Source organism: Micropterus dolomieu, linkage group LG11, assembly GCF_021292245.1.
Source record: "Micropterus dolomieu isolate WLL.071019.BEF.003 ecotype Adirondacks linkage group LG11, ASM2129224v1, whole genome shotgun sequence".
Classification (NCBI taxonomy): domain Eukaryota; kingdom Metazoa; phylum Chordata; class Actinopteri; order Centrarchiformes; family Centrarchidae; genus Micropterus; species Micropterus dolomieu.
In genome coordinates this window covers 28,788,448-28,796,947 of record NC_060160.1, presented here as the reverse complement: position 1 = coordinate 28,796,947, position 8,500 = coordinate 28,788,448, and positions in this window count along the sequence as shown.

Genomic DNA, 8,500 nt, shown 5'->3' with positions numbered 1-8,500 from the left:
CTCCCCCCCCCCCCCCCCCCCCCCCCCCCCCCCCCCCACACTCTCTCCATCTCCTCCTCCCCCCACCTCTACCTGCCCCCCTCTCTCTGGCCCTGCCTCTCCCACATGTACTATGTGAGGACTCAAAATCGGATGAAGCAGAGGTAGAGGCATAGTTCTGAACAAAAGATTCCTGATAAAACAAGAGAGAAGTGTTATGGTACAAGTGTAAACTTTGTACAGCCTAATGTTGGAGTAGTGTATTATGATGAAGCCCCTCATTTCTTAGGACAAAAAAAAAATCATAAGTAAGTCTATGTCTAAAGGGCGTGTACAAGTTTGGTAGGGTCTACATTCTTGCAAGTAAATAATACACTGCTCAAAAAAATAAAGGGAACGCTTAAACAACACAATATAACTCCAAGTCAATCACACTCCTGTGAAATCAAACTGTCCACTTAGGAAGCTGCAGGTGGTTCTGCAGTTCCTATGTTGTCCATGTTGTTCCTTCCTGGCTGATGTTTTCGTCACTTTTGAATGCTGGCGGTGCTTTCACTCTAGTGGTAGCATGAGACGGAGTCTACAACCCACACAAGTGGCTCAGGTAGTGCAGCTCATCCAGGATGGCACATCAATGCGAGCTGTGGCAAGAATGTTTGCTGTGTCAGTCAGCGTAGTGTCCAGAGCATGGAGGCGCTACCAGGAGACAGGCCAGTACATCAGGAGACGTGGAGGAGGCCGTAGGAGGGCAACAACCGCTACCTCTGCCTTTGTGCTAGGAGGAGCAGGAGGAGCACTACCAGAGCCCTGCAAAATGACCTCCAGCAGGCCACAAATGTGCATGTGTCTGCTCAAATGGTCCGAAACAGACTCCATGAGGGTGGTATGAGGGCCCGACGTCCACAGGTGGGGGTTGTGCTTACAGCCCAACACCGTGCAGGACGTTTGGCATTTGCCAGAGAACACCGAGATTGGCAAATTTGCCACTGGCGCCCTGTGCTCTTCACAGATGAAAGCAAGTTCACACTGAGCACATGTGACAGACGTGACAGAGTCTGGAGACGCCGTGGAGAACGTTCTGCTGCCTGCAACATCCTCCAGCATGACCAGTTTGGTGGTGGGTCAGTAACGGTGTGGGGTGGTATTTTTTTGGGTTGCCGCACAGCCCTCCATGTGCTCGCCAGAGGTAGCCTGACTGCCATTAGGTACCGAGATGAGACCCCTTGTGAGACCATATGCTGGTGCGGTTGGCCCTGGGTTCCTCCTAATGCAAGACAATGCTAGACCTCCTGTGGTTGGAGTGTGTCAGCAGTTCCTGCAAGAGGAAGGCATTGATGCTATGGACTGGCCCGACCTGAATCCAATTGAGCACATCTGGGACATCATGTCTCGCTCCACCAATGCCACGTTGCACCACAGACTGTCCAGGAGTTGGCGGATGCTTTAGTCCAGGTCTGGGAGAAGATCCCTCAGGAGACCATTCGCCACCTCATCAGGAGCATGCCCAGGCATTGTAGGGAGGTCATACAGGCACGTGGAGGCCACACACACTACTGAGCTTCATTTTGACTTGTTTCAAGGACATTACACCAAAGTTGGATCGGCCTGTAGTGTGGTTTTCCACTTTGATTTTGAGTGTGACTCCAAATCCAGACCTCCATGGGTTGATAAATTTGATTTCCATTGATAATTTTTGTGTGATTTTGTTGTCAGCACATTCAACTATGTAAAGAAAGGAGTATTTAATGAGATTATTTCATTTATTTAGATCTAGGATGTGTTATTTTAGTGTTCCCTTTATTTTTTTAAGCAGTGTACATGATTAGACTGACAAAATAATCTTTCAGGATAACTATCATAATGTCTGCATGCTGATAGTCATGTTTGTTTATTTTTCTGGTGAAAGTGTTTCATCAGGCTCTAATGCAAATCGATTTTTCAAATTTGCAGATTCATCTATGGTGGCTTGATATTATAATATTGACAATATATGGCTATTAACTATCACACAAACATGGAATTGAATTAGCATATCCATTATGTAAAACAGTAGCCAATATGCTACTATAATGATGCTAGCTTGTAAACGTGAGCTACACGACATGCTGAAATATATGCCAATGTACCTGGGATGAAGACATTTCGCACGTAACGCTGGCAGTCTGCCCAAGACGTGAGAACTCGCGAGAACTCAAGACAGTATCGCTTGTCAACAAATGAATGTGTATCCTCTGGTGTAACCATAGGTGCGTTTGAGATGACTGGAGCTGACTTCATAGTCTAATGTGAGCTGCAGGTGACTGCAGGGGCGGGGAATAAAAACGTCGCCATCTAGTTGGACGCATTCTACCAGCGTGTGCTTACTGTGAGCTGAGATCAATGACTGATCTCGTGGCATTTGCAAAGAAAAATCAAGCAAAAGTGTGATTCCAACTTTGTGCAGCCGGAGAAAAGCAACTGCGGCCGCCGGACTCTGCGCCTGCAGCCGCCTTGCTCCCGCGAGGTTTCAATGTCATGTGACATGGTGACATTTTGCAGCGCCGGCGAAAGTCGGACACAATTTCTAACCAGCATGCCTTATTTTAAGTCCAGCATGCATCATGTTAAGTCAGCGCTGTGCAGCGCCGCATGAAGTCAAACGCACCTCATGACAGATTAGAGTAGTAGTAGAAGACAATACTGTTTCCCAACTGTAGGGGGACCCCGAGAGCAAAAGTTACATAGTTTTACTTTAAGGCAACTGCCTCTAAGTCTTTCATTTTGGATTTAAATGCGTTTAGTGAGATTAATTCAGTGAGTTCTATTTCGTATAGGCTTCGCCGTCTAAGGTATCGCTATTGGGTTTACCCCTTCCGCGCGTCTGCGCGGCACTGAGAATTTTTGTCTACGCCCACCCACAGCGTGGGCCTCTCCTATGTTCGCACCTTGTATATATACACAATGGTGAGACCCAGCCTTCTGCTCCCTATTTTCTTCAGCACTGAGCTTGAAGTCTAAGAGCATAGAAGACAGAAGAAAGAAATCTACCTGCAGCAAGAAGAAAGATTTCTTCCTACCTGGCGGCTAGAGCGGGGGGAGGCGATGCCACTTCTGTGTGACATCTGCGAGACGGCCGGGGGACCTCCATCCCCGATGCGAGGCTTGCCTCGGTCCGGCACACGCCGGACGGTTGCTCACCCCCCGAGTCACGCTGCCTGTACTGGGCCCTTCTCTCCCCCGAGGAGCGTCAACGCCGGGCGGATAACTTTGCCGTCCCACACACTCACTGGACAGTGAAGCAGTAGGGATGCTGTTGCCAGAGGAGCAGTAGTCGGACAACTCCGCCCTCTCCCTCCATGGCTCTCCTCTTCCCCCGCTCCAACCTCCCATGGCCAGTGTTCTCGCCCTTAGCCATCCGGCTAAGCGAGACCCGATCTGGCCGTGCTTCCCCCCGATTAAGCGGTACCAAGAGGACGCTGCCATGGACCCGAAGGTTCTCCGGGCCCCGGTCTCCACCTACGTTCCTATCACTAAGGTGGAGGGCTTCACGGATCTGGGGTTTCCCCCAGTCCCTCCCCTGGAACCTTTCCTCACCACCTTCTTCTGGGTTAAGCCAGGCCAGGTGGCGCCCGGCCGGCAACAGAACCCACCAGTGCACCTTCCAGACTCTGCCTCCGCCAACAATGTAGCCCTCATCGCGTCCTCCTTCACCAAGCTGGCAGCTAATTCCACCACCATGACAGAGAAGGAAAAAGAGGAGATTAGCAAGGGGGCTAGCGCACAGCTCAGAGTGCGCCGCCTCAGCCGTCACCGCTGCCCGGATGGCCGTCTGGCAGACCCAGATCCACCGGATCCTGTGGCTCCAACAGTCCGTCGTCCTAGAGGCTACGAGGAAAGAGCTGGTTGAGGCCCGGACGGGCTTTTCGGACACCGTGAGGTCCGTGGCTCAGGAAGCTGAGAGCATCAGGCAGCATGTAGGATTGTTGCATCCTTCTCGCCCTCCCCGTCCCCCGGCTTGTCGGCGGGACCGACGCGACCGGCAGAGAGACCGCCAGCGTTGGCCCGAGGCTGCTGCGGGTTCAGCTCCTTAGGTCGTTCCCCGCTACAGGCAGCCGTTACGCTTTCTGGCTCCGCGGTCACGAGCAGACCCACTTCCCGGTCGCCTGCCTCCGCCCCTCCAAGGGAGTGGCACGGCTATGAGCCCACAAGAGTGGTAGCCCCACCTTGTGTGGACTTCCAGGCGACGGTGGCCGCCTTCCTTCCCCCTGAGAGCGGCAGGGTCGCGAGTGTATCCGGGAGGCCTCACGAGTGACTATTGGCTCACCCCCCCCCGGGCTCCGTCCGAACCCAGCCATGACAGCAGCAGGGACGGCGGAGTGGCTCTTCATGACCACCAGAGCACCTCATTGGCAGGTCCGACCACTTTCAGAGCACTACTTAGAGTGGCACGCTTCCTGCCCGATGGACAAATGGAAGGACAGCCTGATCCGCTGGGGTCACAGGCTGCAGTTCGCCTCCCCCCTTCACCGGGATTGTACAGACCGTGTTCTCATCCCCGAGCTCCTATACGACCTGCTGCTGCTGGCGCTGTGCCAGGACGAAGCGGTGGTGCAGACGGCCCAGCTAGTCGCACCCCTGTCTTACCTGGGCTTCACGGTGAACAGGTAGAAGATTGCTCCTCTCCCCTCCCAGAGACTCACCTACCTTGGCATGGTACTGGACTCCTCTCTCTGGAGAGCGCGGCTCTCTCAGGAGAGGGCGGATGCTCTGATGGAGCTACTCCGCCATGTTGTCCCACAAGCGGCGGTGGCAGCTCTGTCGGTCATGAGGCTCCTGGGCCTCATGGGACCCCCTCTCTCTCTCAGTCGTGGTCCCCCTGGGCAGGGTCATGTCCCACATCTCGGTCTTCACAGACGCCTCCCTGATGGCAGCTCCCTGGGGCGAGACCTGCCTCTTTCAGGTGGTGGCAGGGCTACAGGCCTCTCCACATAAACGCGCTGGAGCTTCTCATGGTGTGGAGGGTGATCCAACACTTCTCGCCTCTGCTAAGGGACCATCATGTGCTTATCCGCACCGACAACAGGGCCGCGGCTGCCTACATAAACCGCCAGGGCTGGGTGCGCTCGGCACAGCTACTGGGTCTGGCCAGGCAGCTGCTCCTGTGGGCGCGCACTCACCTGCTCTCCATCAGAGCAGAATACATCCCTGGCGTGCTGAACAGAGGGGCGGACATCATGTCGAGGGGAGGCCCTCACCTAGACGAGTGGCGTCTCCATCCCGATCTGGTGGCCCAGATCTGGCTCCGGTTCGGCAGGGCAGAGGTGAATCTGTTTGCCAACAAGGAGAATGCTCAGTGCGCCCTTTGGTTTTCACTGAGCCCGTGGGACGTACCCCCGCTGGGAGTGGACCCCTTCGCTCACCCCCTTTGGCCTCCCCGGCTGCTGGATGCTTTCCCACCGGTGCGGCTGATCCCGCGCCTCCCGGATCGCCTGCGGTTTTCATCCTTGGCGGTGATTCTGGTGGCCCCAGAGCGCACCAGCGCATCCTGGTTTCCCTGTCGTGGAAACTCCCCTGGAGGGGGGACGCTCTCTCTCAGGCGGGGGTTGCAATCAGGAGTTACCCGTTCCTCGGCCAGCTTCGCACGCTGTGGGTGGACGTAGACTAAAAATCTCAGAGCCGCACAGGCGTGCGGAAGGGGTAAACCCAATAGCAATAGCCTATACTCATCCTGGTTACAGTACATAACCCCCGTTTCAAGTTCTTTTGCAATGTATTCCATGCTGAAGGTGCAGAATACAGAAATGCCTTCTTTCCCGTGTCCGTCCGGGTATTTGACACAGAGAGCAAAAAGAAGTCCTGAGAACGCAAAGAGTGTCTTACTCTTACTTTTCTGCATGATATGAACACATAGGTAGCTTGGCAACAGAACAAGAATTGCCATATATATATATATATATATATTTCTTTACTTCCTATAGCATATATATGCTATAGGAAATAAAGAAATGGCCTTAAAGACATTAAAAAGTAATTGGGACTATAGTACAGTTCATTATGGGACTATGGTGCAGGTGATAATATGCTAAGATAATATGTTAAACGTGTTTAAATGTAGACACCCATATATATTATATTAAGTAGTGATTAAAATGCCAACATTCATGCCTATTGAGGCAAGTAATGCTTTGTTTGTTTGAGAGCGTTGTACTTTTTAAAGACATCTTGCTTTGGTTCCTTTTGAGTTTGGAAGCATCAGTCTAATGAATGTGAAAAAATCCATTGTTACATACTAAGCAGGCCTGGTTTGTTTAACATTAATAAAATCTTGCTCATTTCATATTTTATTAATGCTGTCAAAACACATCCAGACTATCAGCAGGTAATAATGAAAAACTCACTTTTAAACTAGCTACATGTAGGCCTATTTGTTTCAGCTGCACCACTGTCATCCTCACTCAGAAATAGTCACATTATCTCCAACATAACTACTATAGGAATGTTCCAATCAGTGCGACTACAATATGAAAGATTACTGTTCATTTATCAGTTTTAGAGGTTACATATTAAACAGTGATTACTGCAGTAATGTAGCGCACAGTACGTGTTTTCAGTGCAACTGTCCAGAGTCACAGTGTTATACCTAAAGACAGACGGATTTTATTCTGTGCTGAGGATAAATCCACGATGTCCGGAGAAAACTGTCTCTGTCCTTACATCGATGACTGATTGATCATAAAGCAGTAATGTTCAAGATCATGTTTGGGTAAAAAATTAATAGACTATCTAACCGGGATTTGAACATTTTTCAAGATGTAGGCCTAAATGCGATATGTGCTTTGATATCGACAGTATGAATGAGGAAATGAAACGGTAAGTCAGACAGCCGCCTCAGTGTCTGCAGGAGGGGAGGATGCAGAGAGAATCTGACGGTTACTGATCTAGGGTTTATCTGATCTCACTCTCTGAAACAGAAAACCCAAAGTTTCCCTCATCTCAGTCTTAACATACTCAGAATTTTCACTAATCCCGCTCTCTGAAACAGGGCCCAAGCTGTATATTGGCCAACTGATGAGGACGCTGGCGAATTAGAGTGCAATGGGAGAAATAAAAGGAGCACCCCAGAGGAGTTCAAGCTCTATCGCCCTCTTAATCTCTCGCACTGTTTCGTAGCAGCAGTATTTGTTAGCCACCACTTTTCTTTGTTGTTTTATCTTTTCTTTTTGTAATAAATTTTCATTTACTGAGTTCAAGGCTGCGGTTGAAAAGCTTTTTTTGCTTAGGAAGGTTGCTAACAGTGAAAGTATTTAAGTGGCAGCCATGATAAGAGCTTGTAGAATACTCTAGAATCGAAGGAACGGTGCGTCAGTCCTTCCTTTCTTATCTCCATTAGCATAGGTTACACTGGACCATCCTTTATAAAAGGAAAGGAGATAATGCCGTCCCACAATTCCTTGCGGCAGCAACATTTAAAGCGACACACTCTTCTAAGAGGGTCAGCGATCTGGCTGCCCTCTCTGTGGCTCTGTCGTGTTTCCGGATCCAGGGTGACGGCAGCTCTGCTGTCCTGCGCCATAATCCAGCCTTCATGCCTAAGAGCATCACCAGCTCCTTCTGTTTGCAGGCGATTACTCTCTCTGGCTTCTCCCCCCCCCCCATGGGTATGAGGATGAAGCCATGTCTCACCTCCTCTTTCCGGTGTGCGTGCTGTCCTGCTACGTAGCGCGCCCGTTCACACCGTCCATTTGTGCACTACAGGGAACAGTCCAAGGGGCTTCCCCTGTCGGTGCAGAGCCTGTCTCACTGGCTGTGCGAGGCTATATCACAGGCCTATGTGTCAGCTGGTGTATTGTCGTGTAATTATTCAAGACTTGAGCCAGATAAGAAAGCTTGAACTTTTACCAACATTTTTATTATCAACAAAAACAGACACCAATTAGAATACAAAAGTTCCACCGGAGTGTGTCAGAGATCGGTGCAAAATAGAGCCCCATTCTGTTACCAGAACAGAGACCCGAGTCGACATGAAAACCATGTAACGACTGACATAAAACCTCCTTTTGGACCTCCTTTTATAGCTTCATATCATCTCTTGGCTCTCTTTCCTACTGCACCTGAATCTGGGAAATTCCAAGACTGCCTGCTCCTCCTCTCTGTGTCCTTTGCATGCACTCTGCTTGATCATGCAATTTCATCCATAACCTGACTTTTATGGAATAAACTGGTGTTGTTTGTGCTCCGTACTAGAAACAGGACATTTTTACTGTGATGGACTATATTGATGTATGTTTTGTAATACAATTTTCACAAAATCTGCTTCTATATTTTCCTTTGTAAGTGTTTTTGATGCTATCTTACTTTGCTCCCTCCCTTTTCTCCCAAAGCACACGAGCTTGCTCACACACGTGCTACTGCTGAGCCTGGGCAGTTACATAAAGAAAGGAGCACATACATTCAGAGCTATAGAGTTTTAACTCTGTGATCCTAACTTTACACTATAAAATAACACTTTAATTGATGACAATGTAGACCACCATTGCTCTAG